General features: G+C 44.3%; 1 protein-coding gene across 2 annotated transcripts in view; it reads left to right on the plus strand.

Annotated features, from left to right (window-relative positions):
- The first annotated feature begins 328 nt into the window (after positions 1–328).
- Positions 329–27671, plus strand: part of DISP1 (dispatched RND transporter family member 1) — a 145590-nt gene continuing 118247 nt past the window's right edge. Inside the window, exons 1-2 of one of the 2 annotated variants that reach the window (XM_039235833.1) lie at positions 329–473; positions 8147–8205. The gene's annotated coding sequence lies outside the window, so the exon portion shown is untranslated. The remainder of the gene's footprint in view (positions 474–8146; positions 8206–27671) is intronic. The other variant, XM_039235827.1, reaches the window with a different exon arrangement.

A 27671-nucleotide genomic window follows, 5' to 3' on the forward strand; every position in this document is an offset into this window, starting at 1 on the left:
CTGTCCAGCAGGTCCTCCCACTTCTTCCGATCTCCAGCTCGCACTAGTCGCTCTCGGCCATCACCTCCTGCCTTCGCCTCACCGGCCCCTCTTCCCCAGCGCCGCGCTCCCTGCCCAGCACGGCCCCGGCCCCGGCCGCTCTGTGCTGTGCGTCACCTTCCACCGGGCAAACGGCGTTCCTCGTCTGGGCCCCGCAGGGTGCCATTGCTGCCGCCAGCCCACCAGCCTGCAGCCCAGAAAACCAGCAACCGACCCGCAACCTCCCTCCGTGCTCCAGCCGGGGTCCGGGGGCGGGACTTCCGTTCCCGCGCGCGGACGCCTTCCGGCGCGAGGCGGAAGCCTGCTCCGAGTGCGCCCCGGGGCCAGAGCGTCCCGGGTGCGGGTCCCCTCAGTGGACGCGTCTCAGCCCCGCTGCCGCTGCCGCCGCCGTCGCCGCCGCCACCGCGCCCCGCGCTGCGGGACGGGGAGATCGGGTAGGGACGGGGGCGCCGGGGCGCCTCGCGCGGGCAGAGGACGACCGAGCACGGTCGGGACGCGGGAGGGGGTGCCGTGAGGGGCGGGGAGCGCCTGGGGCGGGGGTAGCGGGTTGGGAGGGGTCTGGGCGCCCAGCCCGCGTAGCCTCGCCGCGGGTCAGGGCTGGCTTCCTGACGTGTGTGTGGGTTTGGGTAGGACACCTGACGTTCCGGGGACAGTTGAAGTCTCCGTTAGCCGAGTCCACCTTGGGATGGTTTCTTTGTCAGAGGAATTTAGTCACCTTCCTCCCGTCGGGGGCTCGGACCCCAGGCTCCACGTGGACAGTCGCCCACGCCCCCGACGGACCGCAGCGCTTGGAAGCCGCCCGCGGCTCTCCTACTGGAACCCTCTCTGCCCGCAGAGTTTAGATCGCGCAGTTTCCGCTGCCCCGAGCGAACTCGTGAACGCGCTTGGATCCAAGAGGGTCGCATGGGTGCTGACCGCCGCGTCTGTGCTCAAACTCTTCGGGTTCAGTTACCCGGTTTAACCAGTGAGGACGCTAGATAAAGGTGCAGCCAATCACGTCCGGCTCCTAGGGTTCGCTGCCACACGGCCACCGACTGTGTCAAATGTCACTGACCCAAGGGGTGGTGTCACACTCGCAGTAAATGTTTGTGACCCGAGGAGTGGTGTCACACTCGCAGTAAATGTCACTGACCTGAGGGGTGGTGTCACACTCGCAATAAATGTCACTGACCCGAGGGGTGGTGTCACACTTGCAGTAAGTGTCCCTGACCCAAGGGGTGGTGTCACACTCGCAGTAAATGTTTGTGACCCAAGGGATAGTGTCACACTTGCAGTAAATGCCTGTGACCCGAGGGGTGGTGTCACACTGGCAATAAATGTCACAGACCGGAGGAGTGGTGTCAACACTCGCAGTAAATGTCACTAACCTGAGGGGTGGTGGTGTCACACTCGCAGTAAATGTTTGTGACCCGAGGGGTGGTGTGACACTCACAGTAAATGTCACTGAACCTAGGGGTGGTGTCACACTTGCAGTAAGTGTCCCTGACCCGAGGGGTGGTGTCACACTTGCAGTGTTTGTGACCCGAAGGATGGTGTCACACTTGGAGTAAATGCTTGTGACCCGAGGGGTGGTGTCACACTGGCAATAAATGTCACAGACCCGAGGAGTGGTGTCACACTTGCAGTAAATGTCCCTGACCCGAAGGGTGATGTCACATTCTCGGTAAATGTTTGTGACCTGAGGGGTGGTGTCACATTCGCAGTAAATGTCCCTGACCCCAGGGGTGGTGTCACACTCACAGTAAATGTAACTGACCTGAGGGGTGGTGGTGTCACACTCGCAGTAAATGTCCCTGACCCGAAGGATGGTGTCACATTCACAGTAAATGTCCCTGACCGAGGGGTGGTGTCACAGTTGCAATAAGTGTCACGAACCCAAGAGGTGGTGTCACACTCGCAGTAAATGTCCCTGACCCGAGGGGTGGGATCACACTAGCAGTAAATGACCTTGATCAGAGGAGTGGTGTCACACTCTCAGTACATGTCCCTGACCCAAGGGGTGGTGTGGTGGTATCACACTTGCAGTAAGTGTCACGGACCCAAGAGGTGGTGTCACACTCGCAGTAAATGTCCCTGACCCGAGGGGTGGGGTCACACTCGCAGTAAATGACCTTGATCAGAGGAGTGGTGTCACACTCGCAGTAAATGACCCTGACCTGAAGGGTGGTGTCACACTTGCAGTAAACACAGGTGGTTTTTCCAGTGACAGGGGAGGGGCGCGGCAGCTTGTTTGTCAAGTGGCCTGACGGGCACTGATCAATGGTGCTAGAACGTACCATGGTCATTGGGGCCTCAGTGTCTTCTGGCTTATAGATTCCTTATCTCCCCCCCCCCGTTTTATTGGGGTGTAATTGACGGATAAGAACTGTGTTTTTAAGGTGCACTATGTCATACACCTGATACATGTTGTGAGAGGACTGCTGCAGTCAGGTCAGGCCGACGACACTTTATCACCTCACATGTGTAACCACCTTTTTCCATGTGGCGACAACACTTAAGGTCTGTCCGGGTCCAGATTTCAGACTATGTGTTAGTCATGCTTATGAACTCCTGATGGACGAAATTCATTGGTACTTGAGTTAGCTGTAAGTTCCTTGTATTTCGGGACACAGCTGATGTTTCCAAGTGGAAAGCAGTGTCTAAGAATGAACATCAAGCAGAGTAAGTTTCAAACTGGAGAATGAAAGAAAGGCGTGAGCTTTGTAGTTACCGTGTTGATTGCACGTGGATTTCTCTGTATATCTTAATTTAGTCCTTTTTTTTAGGTTAGGCAGCATTCTTTTTCTGAGAAGGCTTGTTCTGAATTTTCCACAAAACCTTGGTTTAAAAAATATATTCTAGGGGCGCCTGGGCGGCTCGGTTGGTTGAGCATCTGACTTCGGCTCAGGTCATGATCTCACGGTTTGTGGCTTCGAGCCCTGCGTAAGGATCTGTGCTGACAGCTAGCTCAGAGCCTGGAGCTGCTTCAGATTCTGTGTCTCTCTCTCTATCTGACCCTCCCCCACTCATGTTCTGTGTGTGTGTCTCTCTTTCTCAGAAATAAATAAAAAACATTAAAAAATTTTTTAAAAATGTATTCTTCCCCCCTTCCCATGGTTTTAGGGAGGTAAAACACTTGAGAAAGTATGCAGATCTTTAGTCTTTAGTCGCGGTGGAGGAAGTGCTTATAATTGAAGCACAAGAGCCCGCCCTCTATGGCCAGTTTCTGGTCACATGTCTGAATATGTTTGAAATTTGCTCTGTGTTCTGGATAGTCTTTGGGATTTTTCTTTGTTTTAATTGCTGAGTTATCCTATGTGGGATTCTATAGGATTTAAATTCATTTTACAGCTCAACCAATAGTGGAAATGTTTTAATAGGATCAGGTAAATTACTAGTTATTCTTAACAGATTTATGACTTATATTTGTTTCTGCTGTGGCAAAATATGTAGCTGTGCAACAGTGGGGATACCCACTGAGATGGCGATGGCCCAGACGGCACTCATATTCATGTATTTACACATTGTGTTTTCCAGAATCGCCTGTTTGTAATATATGCAGTACTTTGCTGTATTGGGTTTTTTGGCTCCGTGTCTCTGTCAGCTTTATAATTACATAGTCCACTCTCCATCACCACATACCCTGTTAGAATGATGCTATGGATACCAAGGAGAGCGCTGATCTGCCGACTTGTCCAGCTGCAGTGCCTGTAATGCAAGCATGGCTGTTGCCAAGATTAGCTGAGGCATCGTGTACCCCTTCTTTCAGCAGGACTTTCTGCCCCTTTTGCACTGCTGATTTAGACCTTTCCTCTCAGGGACTGAGGTGACCTTGGCGTCAGGCAAAAAGGCTCTTGGTATAGCCTCCTTCGTTCTGCTGAGTTTGATCCCATAAATCTTGGCAGATTTTCTACCCTCTTGACATATAGTTATGGCTGCGAACCATTTGTTTCCATTGTTATTGTTTAAAACACAGTTTCAATACTAAATCGTGATTGGTCGGATTATATAAATGGACTCCACTTAATTTTGCTTGGAGGGAGGCATCAGATTAAATTATACAGGAACCGTTCTATTGAAGTGATACAGTTACAAATACTACAGAAAATACACTGATTGTCATTAATCTTTGTTCTTGTTATGAGTTTTGTTTGTTGGTTTTAGTTTGAGATCCTCATGAAAAGAAAACCTGAGGTGGGGGAGGGGATGTTAGAGGTAAGAGGTGTGGGAAAGGGGATGTTAGGAGTAAGAGTTGTGGGGGAGGGGATGTTAGGAGTAAGAGATGAGGGGGAGGGGCTATTAGGAGTAAGAGATGTGGGGGAGGGATGTTAGGAGGTGATGGTGGGGGCTTTCTGCACTGGTTGTAGCTCACATTGTTTACAGTTATCAGTGCTTGGTAATAGTAAAAAGCAGAAAGATGTAGTTGGCTTTATTATTGTTTTAAAACCTGCAGACAATGCACTCCTTTACTGAGTGGGGGAGGGGCAGCGAGAGAAAAGAACACTTCTGATTAAAGTAGAATGCTCCTATGAAATCTGTTCCCGAGTACACCTGCTACGTTGATCTTTCTTTCCCAGCAAACAGTTATTGGTTCCAGTTCGCTCAGTGCTTGAGCTGGAAAGTACCGTGGGAGATACTCTGACATGACACCTTGAATGGTGGTGAATGTTGACCAGTCCACGAGAGGCAGGCTTCAATTTCCAGACCTCTGCAGGCTCAGCAGCCTCTTATCGTCCTGACAGGGGTTATAATTCCTGTGTCTGTCTGTTACGTGTTCTCATTTGATCTCAGAACAAGCAGGGTTCTTCCTTAGACCTGCCTGAACTCGGCTTGCGCCCATTCAAGTCACCTCTTCTTAACTTGCAGTCCTTGCTTATCGAAAAAAGCTGGACAGCATCCTTTTTAAGAACACTTATCCTGTTCTGTAATAAATACCTTGTTAACCCCTTGGGTAAGACTGTCTGTACCTTTAGGATTCCTACTTAAAAAATACTTTCTCTTTGGTCTGTTCACAGGGCCTTATGTTGATTGATCTTTCAAGATGCTAGGTTTCTCAAGTGTGGTGAGCAAAGCTTAGAAGAGTCTGACTCTTCTAAACAATCATTTGTGTGTAAATATTTACAGAGTGCTTTTCTTATGTAGTCACTTGGTCCTTAGGCAGGACAGGTAGTATCCACATGTCAGAGACAGAAGCCCTGAGCTACAGTAAGGTTAGGTGACCAGCCCGATGATGATTTCTGGAACGAGGTGTTGGACCTGCGATGCAGCCCCAGGCCGTTATCCGGACTCACCTATTCAACTGTGTCTCACTCTTAGGTCCTTGTATATCAGGTATTTATAAATGTATTTTGGAGCCCCTTTGGCTTTCTCATTTCTTCTCCCTTTTCACCAAACTAACTTGTCCCTAGGGAGATAAGTTGCTGACTCAGCTTAATTGTTTTCTTCTGCACTTAAAATACTGTCTTTGCAGGATTAGCGTGAACCTGTGGCAGCTGTTTAATGCAGTCTTCTGCCTAATCGGGATACTCTCATAACCCTTTCCTTCCCAGAGTTTTTATGGCCCTTGCAGGAATACTTAGAGTAACAAGGTGTTCACTTCTTTCTGGTGGTTCATTGTTGGGTTATTCTTTTACTTAGATCCAAATTACCAGTTGTGGTAATATGTGTTATATCATCCAGAGCAACACTGAAGATCTGTTTTCTCTTTGCAATGTAAAATTTTTTCATATATTTAAGGATAACTGTCTCTTCTCCAGGTTAAATAATGCCAATGCCTCCATTTCTCACCATCTTGATCATCTTATTCTGGCCCCACTAAGTTGTCCGTATCTTGAAAATATGGCTTCCCTAATTGTCTACACTATTTTATTTTATTTTTTAAATGTTTATTTTTAAGAGAGAGAGAGAGAGCACAAGTGGGGGAGAGACAGAAAGAGAGGGAAACACAGAATCTGAAGGATGCTCCAGGCTCTGAACTGTCAGCTCAGAGCCCGATGTGGGGCTCGAACCCATGACCTGTGAGATCACGCATGACCTGAGCCAAAGTCAGAGACTTAACTGACTGAACCACCCAGGGACCCCTGGCTACACTATTTTAGATGTCCAATCAAGGCAGCAACTATGGGGACTATTCCTTCCTCTAAAGTGGACACCTACTATCATATTATTGCACATTCAATATTATTGAATTCCAAAATTACATTAACACTTAAATGGGTACATCTTGCTCTTATAGTAAGCATTTGGTAAACCACAGCTCTCAAAATTTTTATGGCAAATCTGTTAGTCTGCTCCCTCTACCCGTACAGCTGGTTTTTGAACTGATCTACAAGACTACGTTTACGGGGCGCCTGGGTGGCTTAGTCGGTTAAGTGTCCGACTTTCGCTTAGGTCATGATCTAAAGGTTCGTGGGTTCGAGCCCCGCGTCGGGCTCTGTGCTGACTGCCAGCTCAGAGCCTGGAGCCTATTTCAGTCTGTGACTCCCTCTCTCTCTGACCCTCCCCTGCACACGCTGTCTCTCTCTCTCTGTCTCCTAGAAATAAAAAAAAAAAGAAAAGAAAAGACTTTACGTTTATTCCTGTTAAATTTTATCCTGACTAGTTTTCAGAAGCCCAACATTCAGAAGTCAAACAGCCTGTAGTGATCTGTTTCGGTCTCACTTATCCTTTTCAGCTTTGTCTTTTATGTTTATAATACTTATTCCTTAATGCTTGTGTTGAGTCAGGGCTGGCTTTGATTATAATTAAGTATCTAATGCTCCTTGTAAGGCTTGGAGGTAGATCACCTACAGGTAATTTGTACCAGGTTTTCTGTGGAGAAGTGTGACAAGTAATAGTTCTCTGGATCTGGTACCCTTATTCCCTGGAAGACCCAAGAATTACAGTCCATCCCAGAGTGTGTGTTGGATTTTCTGTTCCCTACCATTCACTTTTACACGTGTGTCTCTAAAGAATGGAGAAAAACAATCATTGGAATTGTGTTCTGCCATACCTGACTCTTTCTTAGCCCTCCAGACAGAATGTTGCTACTTAAACCTAGAATAGTTGAAGCCTTGATTTAAAAAAGCATCTGAGATCTGCCATATCTTATGTTAACGATTTTGCTTGAAGTTCATCTTTGAACTGTGTATGAACTCTTACCCAACTGCCGTGAGCTATAAAAAAGATTTTAAAAAAGACTTATAGAGGGAAATGATAATAGATGTTCTTGGAAACTACGCTTGCCAATGGCCTCAGTCCATTATTGTAATAGAGATATACAATTATATCCATGGATTATGTGTAGATCGACATAGATTGTATGTAGAGATTATTTTCATTTTCAGTCAATGTGAAACCTTTAAATCCCAAACCAGTAATCTCTCATAGACACATTTTTAAGCTTTAGTTCAAATCTTAGTTTTTTATCTCCGTATTTTTAACATTAAGGTGGTTTATAGCTAAGTCTAGATTTGAGGAAAGTCTATCATTTGTGAGATTAATTCTGTATGTATTAGATGGCAAATGGGGAGTGAGACATGAATTAACTGAGATTTTATTGAGTCAGCAGCATGGCTGCAGAGGAGTAGTTCAGGATGCCTGGTTTTCAGAAGTGGTGTCACGCATGCGCTGTGGCTGGGTGAGGGGCTTGTTCCAGCAGACGGCAGACATGGTGGACAGATCCCTCTCAGCTTCCGTTGCTTAATTCCCGCTGTGGTAGGTCCTTTTGTGAAACTAGAAATGGCTGTGATCTGTGGCCTCCAGGCCCCTTTCCAGCTCTGACATTCTATAGCTGTCCCGTCTGGTCGTCACCAGCCTCATGCGGCTACACGGAGCCTTACTGCACGTGCCCAGATGCCACATGTGGCAGTGGTTACATCAGACGGTGTGGGAAATGTCCTGGTGGACGCTGTTCTAGACCTGCTCTGTATAAAGCCAGGGACAGATCCTGGTAACACAATTTTAATGTGGAAAATGGACTCATTAGGAGAGCCTTTGTGTTTGGTGCACAGGGACAGTTGCCTCAGTGACACTGCGAGTCACTTCCCCAGCATCTGGGAGTAGTCGCAGAGACAGACACGGTGTGCTGGAGGGTCTAGACATCCTAAGCACTTGGTTTTCACAGCCCTTTCTTGTGTCTGTTATACAGCAGAAACTGCACCTGTATTGTGAGATCTGTGTACTTGAAAAACGGCTTAGGAGAGCCAGGTACAGTAGCTTTGAACTTTTGAAATGCATCACATCTGTGTCCAGAGTGGACAAGAGTGGTGTCTGTGTTCGGGGAATTTGGCCAAACAGGTATCTTTAGTTTAGACCAGTGATTTTTAACTTGTCAGAGCCAACACTCTTTTTATAACAAATATTTCATAATTCCTCCTTTACTAACCTGAAATGAATTTATAGGTACAGTGTAACTACTTACGAACCTGATGGCAAAGAAATAAATGAATGTAATTTCTAACTAGATATAAAGGAGGAATAAAAATAAAATAATTAAAAAATATATTTTTAGTATGTGTGTGTTTGAAACATTCCAGATGGTCAGTGTGTTCTGCCTATATCTGGCATTACCGTGAATGAGACGGTTACAGATGCAGACCTGTGCTAAGTTGTACTTAACATACGTGCTGCCATTGAGGTGATTTTCCAAAATGGTGAACAACTTGGTAAAATTCAGAGAATAGTTAGGTATGGTCTTGTCTTGGCTTCAAAGCAGTTTCATTTGGAGAAAATTTGGTGATTACTAAAAGTATGAGAAAGATCATTTGTATTTTTATGTTAAGTGGAGTTACACTCCAGGCTTAGAAATTTAGACATGTTTTCCACCCACATGTATTTCTGGTGTGATATTAAAAACGCAGAGGGGCGCCTGGGTGGCTTAGTTGGTTGAGCATCTGACTCTTGATTTTGGCTCAGGTCATGATCCCGGGGGTCATAGGATCGAACCCTGACTCGGGCCCCATGCTGTGTTTCTTTCTTTCTTTCTCTGCCCCCTCCCCCACTTGTGTGCGCTCTTTCTCTCAAATTAAAAAAAAAAAAAAAAAAAAAGAGACAGAGTCCAGCCTCAGTATTAAAGAATGTTGTGATTTATTAATCATATCTGCCATGGGTAGAAGGGAGAATGTCTGCGTAGGACTTGCCACATACTCCATCTCTGTTCAGTGGGTCGTGACACCTCCGCCCCAGGGGGTTTGGAAATAATGCAGGAAAGGTTTTGGTTGTCAGAGTGACGGGTGTGTGTGTGTGTGTGTGTGTGTGTGTAGTTTACACTTAATGTTTGGGAACCGGGATGCTGAAGGAGCCACCAGTGCTTGAGACAGCTGTACATAATGGGAAAATATCCCACCCAGAAATCCTGCTGTCCCTCATTGAGGAACACTGTCTAGCTTGGAGAAGAGTCTAATTATGGTAACTGTCCTGCGCAGGATGGGCACTGGGACTTAAACAGAGACCAGATCTCTGTTTGTCAGAGATATTGTTATAGGTATCTTGGCATTGAGTGGGGTATTGTACCATACTATCTCCAGGGTTTTTTCCAGCTCTCTGATCACCTAAGTTAAGTCAGGGGTCAGCAAACTACACCCCTCGGGCTAAATATGGCCTTTTTCAGTAAATAAAGTTTTATTAGAACTCAGTTCTGCTCATTCATTTATATATTGTCGTTGGCTGCTTTGGAGCTGAGTAGTTGCCATGGAGACATTATGGCCTGCAAAGCCTAAATTCTACTGGCCTCTTTACAGGAAAAGTTTATAGATACCACCTGTCAGAAATGGTGTTTGAATGGCACCAGTGTGTGAATTGATGTTACTACATATGTGATTCTCAGATCCTAGTAGTTTTCTGTGTGTAGTGATTCTGAGGTCTTTTCTGCGTCCCTGTGACACTGAAGACTAGCCACCAGATGGACCAACAGTAAAACTTGGAGCAATTCTCAGCTTGAATTGGCACGTCAGTAAGTAGTCCAAGGTCTATGCCAGTTTCATGTGGTTCCTCAGCTTTTGGGATCAGGCTGATTGTTGGTTTCATCACCGTGGCGATATGCTAACTGGTACTTAAATACTTTCAAAGCCATGACAGTGAGAAATAAATTGCATCTCACAATCTTGTGAAATCAGTTTTGGAGCTTAAAAATTCCACATAGGGAACGTCACTGTTCTTTTCCCTCCTATGGATTTTAATAAAGAAAAGTTGGCATCGTGCGGAAAGTACTAACTTAACAAAATAACCTTCTGAGCACTGAATTAAGATACTTCAAGTACTTTAAGGAGGTTAGAAGAAAAGGACATCTGTTAACCCTTACTCTAAAAAGACAAAAAAGGTGTGCCTAGGTGGCTCAGTCGGTTGAGTGTCCAAGTATGGCTCAGGTCATGATCTCATTGTGTGAGGGTTCAAGCCCTGCGTCGGGCTCTGTGCTGACAGCTGGGAGCCTGGAGCCTGCTTTGGACCCTGTGTCTCCCTCTCTCTCTGCTTTCCCCCAGTCGTGCTCTGTCTCTCTCTCAGAAATAAACTTTAAAAAGCAAAGAAAGAAAGAAAGAAAAATGCCTGTTTTGAGTCTTTTGGTATGTTGGTGTATTGGGGTTCTCCAGAGAAACAGCCAATATGGGATATGTGTGTGTGTGTGTGTTTTAAAAGAGATTTATTTTAAGGAATTGGCTCATGAAATTGTGGGGATTAGTAAATCCAAAATCTGTAGGGCAGACTGAGAGGCTGGAAGGAAGGTCAGGCAAGAGTTGATGCTGCATTCTTGAGGCAGAATTCTTTTTTCTCTGGGAAACCTGTTTTTGGTCTTAAATCCTACAGCTGATTAGATGAGTCCTACCCACACAATCGAGGGTAATCTCCTGTATTTAAAGTCAATTTAGTGTAGATATTAACCACATCTACACAATACCTGAACTGCAACACCTAGATTAATGTTTGGTTAACTTACTATATCCCAACCAAGTTGGCCCATAAGACCAGCTATTGGTATTTAAAACACATTTTGGTATATTGTATATGTGGTATATAAAGTACTGCGTAGTGAGTACTAATTACTGTATTTGTAAACCAGTAGTCTCTAAGGGATTACATGGGTCTTCATTCATGTGTCAAATAAAAACAAAAAATGGACAGTTTAATCAGCATTGTCACCCTTTGAAATTTGAAAGTTCCCTTTTTTTGTGTGGTTTTTATATGTTTATTTAAATTTAGGGTGCCTTGAATAATTTAAAAATTTTATGGCAATTCTTTTAATAAGTTAATGTTGATGTTAACCTTCTTGTATAAAAAAATTCTTAGAGTTGGGAATTAGTTTTGAGCTTATTTAGTCAAATTCTCTTCATTTGTGGTTGGGAAACTGGTCCCAGGAAGATGGAGTGATTTTGCCCAGGTAATACAGTGAATATAAAAGAACCATCATTAAAAGCCGGATCTGGTTTCCAATCCAGTGCTTTTTCTGCTTTGAGAATGATTACAAGTTAAGTAAAACTAGTAAAGGGATTTTCTGAAGAGAGAGTGATTTTGAGTCTGTACTTAAGGGACTGATTGTGAACTGATAGTTAAGAGAATGGAGATGATACTCAGACCATTCGCTGGCCCTGGGGGGAGGGTGGGTGGAGAGAAGTGGGTGTGTCATAAGGTGTGTACGGTTGGCAGCATATTCACTAAGGGCACACATTGACTTGTGCTACCCATGAGGCTTGAAGAGATTTTACCAGTGCAAGCTAGTCATTGGTTGATTCACAGGGGATAGTCCAGAGACCTAAAGTAGACAGAACATGTGGTCTAAAAGACCGCTACTGGGAGAGCTTTCTTTAGCGAGGAGGAACAGAGGATAGAGGAACAGGGAGCTGTTGGAAATCCCCTAGAAGGGAATTTTAAGGCTTCCATGGGGCATAGAGATAAGATTATAGGATGAAAATGGATCCTTTAAAGGTTGCCTGGTTTGAGGCATGATCTGAGTTTACTTCCTTACCTGCAAAATAAGCGTAATAATTCCCATTGCACAAAGTCCCTAGAGGGAGTGAAGGAGATGATGTACGTAATGTGGTTATACGCCTGGCACGTAGTACTCAAAAGTGATAGCATTTTTTATACTACATCATGGCAGCTGGCTGAGGGTCTTATCAGAAGGTATGCTTAGAGTGAGAGCCTTTTTTTCCCCTTTTTAAAATTCCCCTGTCATTTATTCTAGCTACTTTATGCCACCTTACAGTTCTTCAGTGTGGTTTCTCCTCTCAGGTTTCTTATTTTTAGGCAGGTGTATGTATCTCTGACTATGTAGAGTACTTTTTTCCCCTCTGTGATCAGCAGCCCTGGTCTTTTTGAATAAGCTATGCACTTTGTGGGGAGTTGTACTTCAATTGCAAATTTCATTTAATTAGATTGAAAAGATGTACTTAAATATGGCACTATTTCCAATTATTATTATTATTTGCATTTTAGAATATAACTACAAAGGTAACAGTTGGGAAAGGGAATGGAAGGTACAGGATTTTGAAGTAACTTTTCCCTTTCCTTTTCAAAGGGTCATTTCCTTCAGGTTTTAAGTAAAAAAACAAAATGAAATATTTCAAGGATGCCAACTCCACAGAGAAGGAATTTAAAAAGACATTTTCTGTGGTAATTGCATCTTAAGATGTAAGAGCACTTCAGGATATAGGCTCAGCAGTAATTAAATAACAGATTTTTTTTCACTGTATGGGATCAAATATGAGATTACTAGATCTGAGGCATAGAGTATCTGCCCCAGTTTTATTGTATAATTATCTTTGAACTGGACCTTGGAACATTTCACTTGTGTTCAGAACATTGGTAGGATATGCTTTTGACTCAGTAACTTGACGTATTTAATTTAATTCCAAGGAGCCTTTGTGACACATGGAGATCTGTTGATAAGCGCTCTCTCTGCAACCCCTGGGGCTAGAAGAGACCTTCCAGCACAAGTTTGTAGGCTGGGTTAAATTTAAATTGAGAAGTTTGGTGTGTCTACATTTGCAAGCAGAGTTTGGAAAGGTTGAAAGAGATCCGTCGGTGTAGGAAGTACATTTGAAAAAGTTTCTTTGGGGCACCCGAGTGGCTAAGTTGGTTAAACGTCTGACTTCTTGGTTTGGGCTCAGGTCGTTATCTCATGAGTTGTGAATTGGAACCATACATTGGGCTCTGTGCTGTCAATACGGAACCTGCTTGGAATTCTCTCTTTTTCCCTCTCTCCCTCTCTGGCCCTCCCCTGCTTGTACCCTCCCTCTCTCTAAAAATAAATAAACTTAAAAAAAAAAGTTTATTTTTAGCAATCTCTACCTGCTTTTTAAAGTAAATGATGCAATTAAATGAACATTAATTCTTGAATGATGAATGTCCCATAGTTTGGTCATAAGGTTGAACAGTTTTGTATTATCAGGTCCCAGTGTTTCAGGTTATGTGGTGTCCTGTTTCACAGCCCTAGAGTTGTTAAATGTTGGCAGTTTATAGTAGCAGTTGATTTTCAGTGAGATGCGCTGGCAGTTCTTGCCCTAAAAAGCTGGAGTGAGTTTGTGGACAGTTGTGCGTGCTCCAGAGCTGCCGCTTTGCACCGTCCCGCTGTCCCCTCCTCTCCCTGCTCCGTTGTCCCCTCTCACAGTGCTGCACACGTCAGCATCTCCCCGTCCTCCCCTTGTGTCCTGAACCTGTCCCCCACGGCTCCATTTCCCTCGTCGCCAATAGCTAATCTGTAATTATTGGAAGATGTTAACTCAGAGGAAAGTGTGGGATGGCTGATAGATCTATATATCATACACGGTTATATAAATTGTATGTTTTAAATTGGAATTTGTAAAACCGAACAAAAACCTGTCAATCCAAAATGTTGGTAAGTGGTTTAATATATAGTGATTGCTTGTTTCTTCAGACTTTCTTTTTTTGGATTCCCAGTTTCTCAGAGAACGCATTTCTTCCCCAGAGGAGTGGAGGAGAGGAGACAGAATAATGGGGAGAGACAGCCCTTTTCCAACTTGACAAATTGTATAGTTGCTTCTTGACTTTTCTTCTTCAGGACCTTCCTCTGTAATCTCACTACATTTGTTTTGTTTAAAAACTCTTGTTATGAAATGTAACTCGCTTGTTAACTGCAGGTTCCTGTCTTCCAGCTTGTCATGAGGTGGATGCTCCTGATTTACACGTTATCAGGTCACACCCTCTCCGATGAAGCTTGTGCTTTCACTTTGTCCTTTGAAAACAGTGATAATGAGTTCTGTTGACAATGCATTTTCTCCATCAAGTCACCACTAAGCATGTTCCTCTTTGTTGAAAATGCCTCTACTAATACTGGCTTCTATCTTTGATCATATACTGTATGCCAGGCACCGTGCCCGCCATTTACTGTCCATTGTATTCAGTCCTCACAGCAACCTTATTTGTGGTAGATATTTATATTTCCCTTTTATAGATGAGGAAACCAAAGTTTGGAGAGATTAAATAATTTGTCTAAGTTTATAACACGGTGGAGCGAATTCTAAAGCCTGTCTGCTTTTGATTGTACACTGTTTTCCTCTCCCTTTCAAAAGTGCCTTAAATTCAGTGTCTACCCTAAAGCCCTTTCTATGAGTGTGTGAGCAGCATGGTGATTCTAGAATTCTTTTTAATATTCACGCACTCACAATAATGTTTCTGACCCATTTGCTCACTTTAAACTTTTCTGAAATGCATCTGTGTGTTAATGAATACATTTTTCTCCCAAGGATGGGACCGTAATTAATGTAGCATCTGGCACAAAACAGTAAATGCTTACAAAATAATTGCCGTGTGGATAAGAACATTGACAGAATGAGAGGTGGCATTAATGCAGGGGGCTGTTCACAGTAGAATTAATTTCCTTTGGAAGGTGAGGCAGGAAGTTTTCTTGTGTTACAGCATGCCCCAGGGCAGGGCCGGAATCCCAGCTTTGATAAACATCACCAGGCTCTTTTGTGTTTTTTTGCTTTACAACCACAAGTTATTGTCAGCTGAAAAGGATAATGGAGAGTAATGATGAATGCATTTCCATTTGCTGCATAGAAAATTTTAGACAGAGATAAAAAGGCTGCTTTGAAATGAAGAGTAAAGTAGTGGCTACCAAGTAAATAGTTATCAGATGCCTGCCCCAGAAGTCAGCTCAGGTGATGTTGACCTGAGGTAGCTGCCTGGTCACAATTCAGTCTCAAATAGTTTCTGCCCTGGGGGTTCTTAAGAGTCTTTTCTTTCCATCCCCGAGTTGGAGGTTTTAGATACAGGTGTTACCTTCCCTCAGACTGCTTAGGGTTTCTTAGGCAGTCAAGGTCAAATGCAAACCAGACCTTTAGAATTACCTGCTGTGGGTCTTCGTACCCCTGGAATGCATACACAGAGGAACCAAACTGTTTTAAATAGCCCCACGTCTCCGATTCCGTCCCCCAGCTGCTAAGGCTGTGAGGGGGCATATTGAATCGTGGTTGCAGAATGGTTGGTGGTTCTTGATTATTTTTGACTTTATTTCAGTTTTTTATGGTTGCCTCTCAAGATCACTGCAGCAGTATATTCTAGGAAAATGTCATTAGTCCCTTAATACTGTAACCTGATTATTAGTAATTAGATCTCTGGGCTCAGGTGAGCAGATCAGTAGTCACTGTTGCGCTTTAATAGTTATTAATGATTCCTGTTTGGAATTGGATCTGGTTATTGCATTTGCTGAATGCTGTATGATGGGCATTAGGATTATCTATTTCTATCAGGGAATCATTAACTAAAATATAATTTCTTTATTTAACCACTGCTTCAGGTGCTTTTTGACACTTCGGATAGTGTGATATTGTAAAATAATATTAGGAATGGGATAGTAATTCCATGGCTAGCTAGCAATCATTAAATATTTACTAAATGCCGATTATTGTGCTAAGGGCTTTGTATCTCTTATATCTGATTTAACCCTTACTGCAGTCCTATTAAGGGCTATTATGCCAGCCTCACCGTTATGGACACTGAGGTATGTGGAAGGTAGGTAGCTTGCCCGTGTTACCCAGTAACTGGACCTGGGCATCCTGGTCTCGGGGCCTTAGTCCTTCACTACTCTGCTGTGCATCAAGCCCTTAGGCCTTGGTTTGTGTATAATACAGCTCCATTTAGGCTTTCTACTCCTAAAAGTCCACCACGTCGTTTCCTGTTAGAGTGTGTATGTACATTCAGGGTTTTCCATTTCTATTCTAGTAAAGTTTTCATCTTTAGTTTTAGTGGTTGCCAGTTGGCTTCTTGCAGAACATTTTCAGCTTTTAGCATTTTTACTCAGGTAAGAGGATTGGTCACTTTGCTGACTGTTTGGTATATGTGCTTTAAAGTTGGGGGTAGTCAAACCTTTATACTGGGAGAAACAAAGAGCTTCAAGCATTCATACTTTATTTTGGGTTATGTTATAATTTTGGAGAAAAAATTATCTTGAAATTTATCTTAATTTCTGTTCTTTACAAGGTACAGATGGGGAAGTTCTGGAAGCATCCTTTGTAGAAGAGAAAAAATCCACTCAGTATTTAAAATTGGCCATGGATGGGGCGCCTGGGTGGCACTTGGGTGGCTCAGTCAGTTGAGCATTCAGCTCCGGCTCAGGTCATGATCTCAGGGTTCATGGTTCGAGCCCTACTTTGGGCTCTGTGCTGACCACTCAGAACCTGGAGGCTGCTTCAGATTCTGTGTCTCCCCCTCTCTCTGCCTCTCCCCCACTCACACTCTGTCTCTCTCAAAAACATTAAAAAAAATTAAACAAGAACCTAAGACTTGACCATTGCAGCTAAGAGGAATGATTAGTAATTGCTAAATCAAAAGGAAAGGCGTCTGTTCAGTTCTGTAAAAGTCCAGGCTGAATGTCAAGAAGTATTAAGTCACAATAGAATGAAAAAATGAGAAAAAGAAAAAATGAGAAGATGCTGGAAAAGAAAGATGAAATTAATTATGGAGGTTGTAGCGACCGTGATGGTTAGATGTGGAGGAGGTCTGAAAGCAGGGGCCCCGCCACAGAAGAGCAGCAGCAAAGGCAGATAGGTGTGTCACGGTCATGATGGCCACTCCGCATGCCCGGTCCCTAAAGTGCAAGGTATTTATCTCTAGAATACATCCAGAATAGTCCATTCTCTGTTCTTTGTTTCTGTATTTTTAAAAGAGCATTTACACGTTTGTTTCTAAAATCTTGTCATATCAGTGGTTCTTACCAGGCTTTAAGAAACCTGATATGTTGAGATTTCCTTTATCTAAGTTTTACGTCTTGGGTACTTTATAGTCCTTTGTAGGACAGGAAGTCATAGTAAAGCATGGTAGCATCATGTCTTTGATATGATGAAGGAAATTAAGGTGACGATTGAGTGGCTTATAGAAAGAGTGAAGGGAAGGAGGCTTTCAAGAGCAGGAGTTTGGTGTTTTTACAGGGAAAAATATGATCGCTGATTGAGCAGGCTTTCTGAATTTAACTCTTTTATGCTTGATTCTACACTTAAGTATTAAATCTTTCAAGTATTATCTGTATCACACTGACTAATCTGCTTTTCATTATATAATGGATAGCTGATCTAGCCTTTTAAGAAAATCCTTGATGTATTAGATCGTTAAAACAAATCCTAACATTTGGTGCTCATTAGTGTTGTAACCGAAACAAAAACATTTTAATGGTTGATCCCAGAGTATTTTGAAGTTAGTGTAACTTTGCTGGAAAGGTATTTAAGTTGTAGTATCAATTACAAACAGGCCATGAGCCAAGTTTCAAAGCTGTTTCTAAGTAAGACATTGAATTTTTCCGAATGCAAAAAAATGAAGTATGTGGCACTGTGCCATGTGGCAAGGAAGCAAATGGAACAGTACCTTGGGATTTGTATTGATGATAGTGATTTTGAAACAATTTGATTCAATTAAAAAGAAAATTAAAATTTTTAGTTTATTAACTTGTTTTTTACGTGTTTTGGCTTATTATTTTGTTCCAGATGCACATTGTAGAATGTTGCTCATATAGAATAAAATGTCATTAACTCCAAATAAGTTTGAGTAATTCTTTTTTTTTTTTTTTTAATTTTAGAGAGACAGAAAGAGAGTGAGTGGGGGAGATGGTCAGAGGGAGAGAGAATCTTAAGCAGGCTCCATGCTTAGTGCAGAACCCGACATGGGGCTTGATCCCACGGCCCTAGGATCATGACCTGAGCCGAAATCCAGTCTCACACTCAACCGACTAAGCTACTCAGGAGCCTCAGTTTGAATAATTTTTGTAATCATCCTAGTGATAACTTCTGTAATTTTCTATTGTTTCTTGAGCCTGTTTGGGCACATGTTGCCTTCTGTTAGCCAGTAAGATTTACAGAGAGAATAAGAGCTGTGCCCTGTGGTTGGAGCTGTGGCCTATACGAGAGGGTCTCCCGCACTGGTGGTGACACCGAGGTGGCGGTCACATGAAAGAGGTGTGGTGTGGGGGTTTGCAGGTCAGCAGCCCCTCCATCGGGTGCTCCTGCACATCCCCTCCTGCCTCTGCTTCCCTTCTCTTCTGTTTCTCCCCTTCCTTTGTCCAGGGGCCCCTGGGCCGAGCTCTCGTCCTCCTTCTGTGGGCCTGTGTCTCTGCCTCAGGGCTCCTGGCCGGCTCTTCAGTGTGAGGGGGGGTGAGGGGGGTAGGGGCGGGTAGGACCCTGGACTTGTTCACTAGATGGCACGAAGATGTGTTTCTTAAGGGAGGGTTTCCATCCTTCTTTCCCAGAGTTTCTGAGGATTACAGAAGCTCTCCCCTCCCAGCTGATTGTTGGGCCTCTTTCTATCTGCCCCTCGGGTGTCAGAGGACCTCTCTGGACCCAGATGGTGCCCACCACTCTGTTCTCTGGGCTCAGGGAGGCCGGGGCATCTGCACCACAAGAGTCAACAGAAGGGACTTACGGGTTTGCCGGTAGTGCATTCGTTGTTATGTTGCCATGTGTGCTTCAATACCTGATGCAGCAGCTTTGCTTTTAAAATTTGTACTGGTTTTAGGGATACAACAGACATTCCATGGTTATGTTCCCCATTTTAAATATTCCTAACAAATGGCCAGTTCAAGGTAAAACAGATGCTTCTCATTTTAATGGTATCTTTTCCAACTCAGAAACAGAGCATTCATTATTTCAGAAATTGATGGTGCAGTGGGAGAACAGCGTAATCAGCATCACTTACAAATTCATTAGGAAAAAAATGCCAGATTGACAGCATTTTGGGTTTCTAATTAGGCCTTTGAAGGCAGGCGTGTCAACTCTAAGAAAACAGTAATGTAGGCTTTCAGACCCAAAGTTGTCTTCTTGACTAAAATTGTCATTCACATGGATTGTAATGGTAGCATGGAAAAGTTAGACTCCTCCTGGGGGAGGTGCACGTCTCACACAGCCTGCACACATCTTACCGTGTGTCCAGAGTCGAGAGAAGAAAACTATTTCTTTGAAAATAGTGCTGCTTTCATCTCTGCATGGATAGTTCTGACCTCAAAAATAAAATAGCCACTTTCAAGGATCTTAATTTTGCCGGGGAGCAATCAGACCAGATTAACAAACACAAGCCCCCCCAACCTCCCCTTTTTGGAAAATACTGGTGACCAATCCTGGCTTTGCGTGTGGGGCTTAGCTAACAGAGTGCCAGATTCACACTTCACAAAGTCAAAGTTCACCGAGTGTGGCATGTGCTAGCTCTGGGTATGTGATAGTGAGCGCAGCACTGAAGGTCCTTGCCCTTGAGAAAAACATTTATGTGTGTATGTACATGTGTACATACGTGTCCTACACATGTCCATATACAAATAGCGTGCAGTGCTGTAAAATGAATAGGGCCCAGGACAGGATCATTTTGGCTTTAAAATGCCATCTGCAATTAGTTATTTGGCAGAAAAAGTAGAGTCCTTCATCTGGTCTTGATGATTAATGTGCTTTCTGTGTTTGAATAATAAAGTTGGTAGCAGGCCATGATTTGTGGCTGTTCGGAAAAGAAGAGGCTTTGGTTGTCCAACAATGTTTGTGCCTTGAAACAGAAACATTTCCCTGGAGATAAAAAACATGCAGATGCGTACGCAAGAGGTATTGGCCATAGCCCCTGCAGGGGTGAGGCCGTGACCGTGTGTTTCTCCGCTGCCATCTCCCTGACTGATGCCCCAGGGGCTGGGGTTCCAGAGGCAGTCCCTGCGGAGCCTGAACCTGGTTCCTGTGGTGTAGTTCGAACTAGCTGGTCTAGTCTGAGCCCCATCACATTCTGGGGGCTTCAGTTCACCAGAGGAGGGTCTTGTTGTCCAGCCCAGCTTTTCTGATTCACTGTTTTTCTTTTTCTTTTTTTTCTTTTCTGATTCACTGTTTTTCTTTTCTTTTTCTTTTTCTCCTCCTCTTCCTCCTCCTTCTTTTTCTTTTCCTTCTCCTTCTTCTTTTTCTTTGTTTTTAGCTCATATTTTGCTTACCCAGGAGGCTGTACTTTGAAGCCTGAGCATTAAGGAGGTAAATAGTGCTGCCAAACTGCTTTTGCCAAACAAAATTTTGGGGAATGGTTGAGTGGCTTCTCTAGATCACTAATGAATCTGTGTCCTGGGGAACTGATGCAGTTCAGTTTCAGTCATTTTCAGATTTGTCTAGGGAGCTTAGGGGCCCCTTGGAGGACCCTGGGGGCTGCTGGGAGTCAGTTTGCACAGGCGGTGGGGCCTCTACCACCCCACTCCCCTTAATCAGGGAGCCTGCAAAGCCAGAGAACTTGCAGACAGTGAATTCTTGCTTGTCACGGACCCTTCCTGAGTTAGAGCATGTGTGCCAGGTCCTGAAGAGTCCCTTGTGGGTGACCTTTCCATCTGGGTTTCCGTGTTCTGTTCTGCCCTGTTGTCCCTCCTGTTCCCCCTCACATGAGCCCGCCTGTAGAAAGTAGGGACAGGAAGTGGAACCGTTGAAGTCCACATGGTGGGGGCGACGAAAGACCTGTTGCAAATGGTGGATTGAAGCAGCTCATTACTGTTTGAAAGATATTCTTCAGTGTTCTAACTAAAGGAAAACTGTATTATCTTCATTATAGGTAGAAGTAACCAACCCATCGAACTGTTTGGAAAGCGGCATATTTTAGCCAGTAATGAGTCTTAACCCTTACAAGATCAGCACTTGGAAATGGTTAGTGTGCGCCAGCGGAGAAATGCGCATCCCGTGCTTCTGCAGGCGGGGGCCAAGTCTCGTCACTCCAGGGCGTTCTGCGTCCTGCAGTTCATCTTCCTAGGTTGCTAAGTGCTTCTCGAAGCCTCATGAAACAGAGTTGACTAGCTTAATTTTGCAGCATGAAATGCTTCCTTTTTTGAATTTCAAGACATGTTTTCCCCCTTACCTTTTAAGATATTTTGATCCATTCAGATTTTGCATAATAGTAAAAATACCATAATTTATAAGCTATAAGTGTGTGTGATTTGAATGCTTCCTACCTAATGGGACTGGAATTTTTCTCCAATTATGGGAGAGGCAGACCATCGTTCTCCAGTTTCAAAAACAGAATGCAGCTGGCTGCAGAAGGAGGGCTGAGCTAGCAGATCATTTAATATTTTGAAAAATATGTCCTGGGGGAAAAGACTTTCTGTTCAAAAAGATACTGAATTATTTAGCTTGGCAGCTGCAGAGTGTGAATATTTTGAGCGCCATTGCTCTCATTTATTTTTTATTGAGTTTGCATGGAAAAATTGAAAACTGTATTCAGATGTGGAGCTTTTCATTAAATGGCGTGTAGACCTCTGGCTGCAGCTGCCTGCGCACTCCTGTGATCTGCATGGGCACATTCCACTCTGAGTGCATCAGTGTTTAATTTCCAAAATTCTCAGCAAATAGCAGAGCTGCAGCCAGGAACCCCTCTGCTGAGATTCCTTCCGGCCCAGAGGAAACAAATAACTCCCGGCTGTGTTACTGTCATTCATTACTAATCCAGGTATGGCTGCTTACTGTTTTTAATTTTCTTTTTCTGAACCGAAAGGCGGTGCTTGCCTTTTCCCATGAGAAGACAGTGATAATGTGCCTCAAATTCCAGCAACTGGAGGGGGTGGGCCTTTTCTCCACGGACATAGCTGGGCTTTGTCGTTGTGCTGGTGGACACAATACAATGCGCGACCAGCACATGGTAGGGCCTTTGAGAGAAATTAGACTGTACCAGGGATTTGCCTCTGAGATTCTGAAGTTGGCATCATGGAAGGCAGTTGTTTCCTGCCACAGGGTATCTGTTGATGTCACTTGTCATTTGGGAACAGAATGTTGAATTGGATGGACAGTAGGTTTTAATGTTTATTATATAAGTCTTGTTAAAAAAATGATAGAACTTTGGGAAACATTCAGAATGTTACACTATTTAACATTCTGTTAAAATCAGATCAGAATGTACCCATTTTGCATTTTAAACTGTATTAGTGAATACTTAAAAAAACAGTGTATAGGATAAAAATCATGGAATTTGGAATTGGACAGTTCTGGCTTTATCTCAGCTGGCTCTGTGCCCTTAGGCTAGTGACATATGACCTCTGAGTCTTAATCTTTTTTTTTTTTTTTTTAATTTTTTTAACGTTTTTTTTATTTATTTCTACGGGGGAGAGAGAGAGAGAGAGAGAGAGACAGCGTGAGCAGGGGAGGGTCAGAGAGAGAGGGAGTCACAGACTGAAACAGGCTCCAGGCTCTGAGCTGGCAGTCAGCACAGAGCCCGACGCGGGGCTCGAACCCACGAACCGCGAGATCATGACCTAAGCGAAAGTCGGACGCTTAACCGACTAAGCCACCAGGCGCCCCCTCTGAGTCTTAATCTTATTTATAAAGTAGGATAACAGGGGCGCCTGGATGGCTCAGTTGGTTAAGCATCCGACTTCAGCTCAGGTCATGATCTTGCTGTCTGTGAGTTCGAGCCCCGCGTTGGGCTCTGTGCTGACAGCTCAGAGCCTGGAGCCTGCTTTGGATTCTGTGTCTCCCACCCCTGCTCACCCCTCTGTCTCTCTCTTTCTCTCAAAAGTAAAGAAATATTTAAAAAAAATTTTTTAAATAGGACAACAGATTACAGAGTTGGTGTGAGAATTAACACTATGGTGGGTATAAAGGGCCTATATAGGCCTAGAGCATTTTTGGTATTCAACAAATGGTACATTATATATCTGTTAATAATTATCTATCTCTGTCTGGTCTGTCTACCTCCCACCCATCCACCTGCCTACCTTTCTTAGGCTTCCCCTTTTTTGTTAATCCAGCTGTATTCTGCTGAAATTTAAAATATGAAGATGTTCCATATAATGGATAAGTGTATGAAAAACAAAAGGTTTGATGGTTATCTCCCAAGAGGCTTCTAAGATGACATTATCTTAGTGTGACTTTCAGTCTGCAGGTGCGTCAGCCTCCTAAGAGCAGGTATCTCTCCTGGGGAGGCTTTATCAAGGTCAGAGACCTGTGTGTGTACAGTCACTGCCTGCTGAGGGGTGTCTACGGTGGACGAGCTCTCTAGCCAGCACTAGAGCAGCAGCTGAGGAGCCGTCATCATCAGGACTTTCCTTGGCCAGCAAGTGAGTGTGAAAAAAAGCAAGCTAGTTGTGGGATTCAGCTATTTAGCAACACAGGTCAATGTGGTAAACTGGCCACATGCTCTGTTTTCTGCCCGGACTGAAATCTAACAGAGTTGACTGTAATGGAGCAGAGAGGCGACGACCGTAGAAGAAACTTGAGCAGGACTTTGGAGGCCTGGACTGTGGAGGGACCATTGCTGGCCAACTCAGCAGAGCAGAGGAGATGGGACAGGGTGGAAGCAGATAAGAACCAAGCAGGTGAAGAGAAGAGCCTGGAAAGGCAGAGACGTGGATCGCAGATGTGCTATGGGAGCCTGGAACAGAAGTATTTGAAAATTGGATGAGCAGGTCTAGGTTTCCTGGCTCCTGTCTCTGCTCCTGTGGCCAGCAGACTGCTGTTCTCCATGCTAGCAGAGGACTGGAGGTATGTTTTCTAGAACCTGAGTTGGACACAGTTCAGGACGGGGGTGAAGGCTGTTACAGGTGCTGGGTATGGATTAGTGATCTAAACAGGCCAGAGCATCCCTGTCCCTGTGGAGGAGTCAGACAATAAACAGTAAGGTAGTAAAGTGATAGTAGGGTATTGGAAGAAACTGTGAGTGCTGGGGGGAAGGGCTGTAGTTCAGGACAAGGGTCCCTCGAGGACCAGGGAAAGGCAGGGAGCTGTGGGGACTGCAGGGCTCAGTGTCCCAGGCGGAAGAACAGCCTTCGCAAAGGCCCTGATGTGGAAGCGAGACTGAAGCAGCGAGGAGGGTAGATGGCTGGGGGGTTGGTGTCAAGCCTACCGAGGGCACATGAGGGGACGCAGGACGGGCAGTGGAGATGATGTGGGGCCTTGCCTGTGGTCCTGAGGACTTGCTTTTTCTCAGAAGGATTTTGAGTAACAGAGTCAGACTTGCTCTAACAGACTCGAACCGGGTCTGAGTTGCGGGCCCACAGCTGGCTGCCTGCATCCCCCTCCACCCTACCCACCAGGCAGACACACAGCAGAACGGGAGTCTCTCTCTAGGAGAAAAGAAGCAGCTGGAGAGAGAGCAGGGTTCCCAGTGGAACCTTAACACACACACAGGACACGGGAGCGGGAGGAGAGTCTCTCCCAGGAAAGAAGCCAAAACAAACAGGAGGATTAAGAAAATCACGTCAAAGGGACAGAAACAATAAAGCAGCAATAAATATTTCAAAGAAACTGTAATTAAAACCTCGGATAAGAGCAGACACTGTATCTGGGGAACAGCAGATGCTCACAGAATGAATAAAGGCTCGGTACTGAGAAATTATCAATTCTGTGGAAGGGCTGGGACATAAAGTAGGGGTCAGCAGGTGGAGGGCAGGTGCAGCCACAGGGACCTGGGCTGGTGTTTGCAGGGCACGAGGGGGCTTGGGGCAGCAGGGAGGGGACTAATGTCTGAGCGCACAGGTACTCTGTACTAAATCGGCGAGGTTGGGAGCTGTTCACTGTCCAGTGTGCCCATGTCCTGGCCTGGACGTGTTTTCACTGAATCACCCTCATGTTGAGAAGATGCATAGATAAGTAAGAGGCTGCAAATGATTTTGAGAAAGGAATGAGATGGCCATTTTGTAAGGGATTCCCCTCGGAATGATACGTCGGGACTACTTACTTAGTCCTAATGATGTCAAGCACTCAGTACTGATGGAGCTAACAGGCGTGGTGTAGTGTCCTGAGCAGGGACAGGGTGCTCTGACAGCTACCTCCACGGCGTCTATGTGCACGTCAAAACTTCATGCTTGAAATAGAAAAACTTAAAAAAGCCCAGGGCGCCCGGCTGGCCCATTCAGGGGAACGTGCGACTGTTGATTGCAGGGTTGTGGGTTCAAGCCCCATGTTGGGTGTGTGGCCTACTTAAAAAATTTAGAAAGCAGTTATGAGCATGTGATCTGCAAATATTGAAAGAGGAGAAAGCGTAGCTGAAGAAAGGAGGGGCAGGAGCCACTTTTCTCCCCATTTAGTGCCTTGTAGAACTACTTTTAAGGTTAAGTAAATAGGTTATTTTGATAAAAATAAAAATTAAATTTCAGATGTTTAAAGAAACCAGGCTACATCCTTTTCTGCAGTAAGGCCACACTTGTCACCGGAGCGTGGCTGTCCCTGGGCCAACAGGCCTTCCCTGTGGGACAGCCCATCTCTTTTTGTCAGCCCGTTGTTGATGTCCTGTTTTCTGAATTAACACGTTTCTTTAGAGATGTTAGTCAGTCACAGCCAAGTGGCTGGGAACGTTCTGCATCTACATTCTTGGTCTGTTTTGTGTTGACTTTGCGTTTTAATCCCTGGGCACCCCCGTCACTACTGACTTTAAAGCCATTGGTGGTTATTTTATTGTAACTTCTAATTACAGATAACACTTTTCACTATAGAGAAGCCTGCTAATGCTTTGTCATTCCAGTCGTTTATGTATTTATTCTAGGCTGGAAGTTCTGCAGTTTCAGGGATTAAGTTGTTTTGTCTACTATTCAGTGTCTGTCATGTATGTGCAAATCGTGGACACTCTGGTGCTTGACTAAATTTATCCTGTGTCAGGAAGAGCAGATTACATAGTGTTTGAGAGCATGGCTTCTGAGTTAGATCAGCCTGGGTTTGAATCCCATCTCTGTCCTTCCTGGCTGGTCGCTCAGCCTCTTCTTAGAGCTGGTGTCCTCATGGGTGTGAGGAATGGATGGGGTGAGGCCGGGACCCGTGCCAGAGACTGTCCATGGTGCATGTCTGCCAGATCGTGGGGCTGCCACGGCCCTGTGCTCTGTCCTTCCAGCGTCCACCCTGCTTCGGAAGTAGGAGTCGGTCCTGTGCCCATGATTTGAGTGCATTTCTTCAGCTCATGTCTTTTGGACGTGTTCTCACGCTTGGCCTCCAGTTAACACCAGTTAACACATATTCCATATTACGGCTCTAGATCTCAGGGTGGTGAGTTCAAGTACCACGTCAGGTGTAGAGATTATTTAAAATCTTAAAAAGAATAATATGTGGTGTTAATAAAGCCACACGCCCTGAATTCTCTAGTAATGTTATTATAATATGGATCATGGTACAACAGAAATACTTTTAAAGCAAAAATTCTGCTTCTTGGGAGATCGATTTCTTTATTTTTAGGAATACTTATTATTTAACTTCTAGTACAGTGGGAAAATGTTCATATCCTTCACAATACATTTTCCTCATGAGGTCTTTTGGATGCATTTTAAAGAGAGTGGTAATAAGAGAATGTTAAAATTAGTTTTTCTGAAAGTTTGAGCAACCCTCTCTTTTTTTTAATGTTTTGTTTTATTTTTTGAGAGAGAGAGACAAACACACAGGTTGAGAACGGGAGAGTTAGAGAAAGAGGGAGACACAGAATCCGAAGATAGGCTCCAGGTTCTGAGCTGTCTGCACAGAGCCCCATGTGGGGCTCGAACCCACAAACTGTGAGATCATGACCTGAGCCAAAGTCGGACGCCCAACCAACTGAGCCACCCAGGTGCTCCCCCTTTATTTATTTGTTTGTTTGTTTATTTATTTATTTATTTATGCAACCCTTTCAAGATGGAGATGTCCTCAAAGGTAGGAATCTGTGCTCTATCTTTGTCCACTGACATTTAGTTAAATCTAACTGTTAACTGAATGACCACATTCTTTTTTTTTTTTTTTTTTNAGAGAGAGAGAGAGACAGCGTGAGCAGGGGAGGGTCAGAGAGAGAGGGGGAGTCACAGACTGAAACAGGCTCCAGGCTCTGAGCCGGCAGTCAGCACAGAGCCCGACGCGGGGCTCGAACCCACGAACCGCGAGATCATGACCCAAGCGAAAGTCGGACGCTTAACCGACTACGCCACCCAGGCGCCCCTGAATGACCACATTCTTGAGTGGATTAACTATATTGTTTTGTTAATAACTTTTTATTTTGATATAATTTTGAACTGAAAGAAGAGTTGCAAAATTAGTACAGGGAACTGTCGTATACTGTTTACCTAGATTTACTATGTAACCTAAGTAAACTAAGGTTTCACTTATTTATATGTGCGTAATGTTTTTCTGAATCTTTTGAGAATGAGTTGTCCACGTCATGCCCCTTTACCCCTGTTCACTTCCATACACAGTTCCCAAGGATACAGCCTCTTCTAAGACATAGTACACTTACTGAAATCTGGAAATTTAACCTGGATATGATACTATTTGCTAATCTGCAGTTCACATCCAAATTTTTCC

Source organism: Hyaena hyaena, unplaced genomic scaffold (assembly GCF_003009895.1).
Source record: "Hyaena hyaena isolate Hyena2069 unplaced genomic scaffold, ASM300989v1 scaffold_103, whole genome shotgun sequence".
In the NCBI taxonomy this organism is placed as follows: Eukaryota; Metazoa; Chordata; class Mammalia; order Carnivora; family Hyaenidae; genus Hyaena; species Hyaena hyaena.